The sequence below is a fragment of the Lottia gigantea genome (assembly GCF_000327385.1).
Source record: "Lottia gigantea unplaced genomic scaffold LOTGIsca_288, whole genome shotgun sequence".
Taxonomy (NCBI): domain Eukaryota; kingdom Metazoa; phylum Mollusca; class Gastropoda; family Lottiidae; genus Lottia; species Lottia gigantea.
The window spans coordinates 94,335-97,131 of record NW_008708934.1 but is presented as its reverse complement, the minus strand read 5'-3'; positions in this window follow the sequence as shown (position 1 = coordinate 97,131).

The following is a 2,797-nucleotide window of genomic DNA, read 5'->3' as shown; positions in this document are numbered from 1 at the left end:
TTAATTCAACTTATACGTGGAGAGTTGTTTTACTCTTGAACAATGAGAGGACTGATAATTCATCATTACGACAGAAACGTTTAATAAATGTGCTATATCTGGTCGAGAAATTTACCTTGGCCGAAATTAAGAATTTTCAAGCCGAGGTATTGAGAAGTATTGAAAGAGGACAAAAATCTTTTTTGTTTACAGATTCGTTTACAGATAAACAAGCTCGAACTCTAGTGTCTCCCTTTTCTCACAGTTATAAGGATAAGGACAGACCCAGACTCCCACCTATATGTGGTGCCTTTCCACGCGGATGATCATTTTGGGCGTATGGTGCTAAGAAATTGTTACATGTGTGTCAAAAGTGTGTCCGACAAGGCCTCTCTATTAATGACACTGCTGTCAAGCATCCTTCTAAAGATTGTACTAGAAAATGACAGCCTGTGCCTGTTTCTTTAACTCCACTGTCGACTGACGGTGTATTTTATTCATCTCCTACTTCCCCTGATTCGGGTGTGTTATTTTCCCGTTCGACGTGTGATGGTCTCCTTCAGGTACCCCTGAGCAGTGTGAACGATCCTGGTACTTCCATGTGTATGGATGATTCTTTCCCGAGTTTCGGTGTGTTTCCTTGTGAGTCTAGTGATGGCTTTAACTTTGTTCCAGAATTTAATCATTCAGAACTTAAAACTTAATTATACAGATGCTGATTTGCATTTTACTTGCCCTTGGTGATCCTATAAAATTAAGATACCCGAAATTTGATGCGTTTGTATATCTTATTCATTTCTTTGGATCTGGATGCCACGTCTGGAAATTAGATTTATCTCGTGCTTTCCGTCAACTGTATAGACCTCCAATGTTTTAAGTGGAGGAATAACATTTACATTGAAACTCGTTTGATATTTGGAATGCGCCCTTCGTCGCAAGCCTGCCAACGCACAACCAGTGCTGTTGCTCTCATCCTTTCGCATAAGGGTGTTGCAGTAGTTAATTACGTTGATTACAGCTCTCCTTCGAAGTCTTCATCTGACTTTTCTCTTGCTTCGAACCTTCTTGATTGCCTTGGATTAGAGACTAGTGCCAAAAAATGCCTTTTGCCTGCGACTAAAATAATTTTCTTAGCGAAGAAATATGACTCTGTCTCTGTGACTGTCAGTATTCCTTCTGGGAAAATTCAGGAAATTTGTCAATTGATGAACTCTTTTTCTAGACGTCGTAGTTGTACTAAACGTGAACTTCAACAATTAATTGGTAAACTTGCTTTCATTGCTGACTGTGTACGAAGTGGGCGTTTATTCATTTGTCGGTGTTTAGAACTTTTAAGCAAGTATACTGCTAATCATCAGTATGTACATCTCACTAGTGAATTTCTCAAAGATTTGCGTTGGTTGATTTTGATTTTGGACCAATTTAATGGCATATCTTTATAACCAGGCGTGTGTTCTGATTTTGAATTCTAGTAAAGGACTAAACCCTCATTTACTTTAACCCTGGTTATCACTATTTGACATTGTGAAGATGTAGTTTGTAAAAGCTTGACATTGTGAAGATGAAGTTTGTAATAGCTTGACATTGTGAAGATGTAGTTTGTAATAGCTTGACATTGTGAAGATGAAGTTTGTAATAGCTTGACATTGTGAAGATGAAGTTTGTAATAGCTTGACATTGTGAAGATGAAGTTTGTAATAGCTTGACATTGTGAAGATGATGTTTTTGTAATAGCTTGACATTTTGGAGATGTGGTTTGTAATAGCTTGACATTGTGAAGATGAAGTTTGTAATAGCTTGACATTTTGGAGATGTAGTTTGTAAAAGCTTGACATTGTGAAGATGAAGTTTGTAATAGCTTGACATTGTGAAGATGTAGTTTGTAATAGCTTGACATTGTGAAGATGAAGTTTGTAATAGCTTGACATTGTGAAGATGAAGTTTGTAATAGCTTGACATTGTGAAGATGAAGTTTGTAATAGCTTGACATTGTGAAGATGATGTTTTTGTAATAGCTTGACATTTTGGAGATGTGGTTTGTAATAGCTTGACATTGTGAAGATGAAGTTTGTAATAGCTTGACATTTTGGAGATGTAGTTTGTAATAGCTTGACATTGTGAAGATGAAGTATGTAATAGCTTGACATTTTGGAGATGTAGTTTGTAATAGCTTGACATTGTGAAGATGAAGTTTGTAATAGCTTGACATTGTGAAGATTTTTGGTTCGTTTCCAGGTCAAAAGGCTAATTTGACGAATGTTCAACACTCCCGTCGTAAGGTCTACTGTGAAGTGCCTATACTAAAAATAAAAAATAATACAGACAAAAACGAAAAGAAAGTTAGATCTAATTTTAATTAGACTGTAAAAAATGTACCAAAGTAAATATCTAAATGGTTAACAAACATTATAAAATCTTCACAACTTATACTGAATAACAAAACACAAGATAATATTATGGAATATAACACAATTATTTAAAAAGATTAGGCACATAGCGTTTTATGTTATGGTGTGTTATATTCCATAATATTGTCTTGTACTTTGTTAATGTGCTCCTCGCTTCTATTGGTCGTTCAAATCTTACACCTTATACTGGAGCTCTACCTATAGCAATATTATATACTACAGACTGAAATTCATTAAATTTTCTATTAACATTAAATTGACTTACAGAGGGGTCTCAGAATACATGAGAGCATATATCTGAACAAAATTGCCCGGGGGAGGGGCCCACACCCACACCCACACCCACTAGTTGAGCCCCTGCTTTTTAATGTCTGTTACATGTATTGTGATTTATTTTAGAAATATAAAAA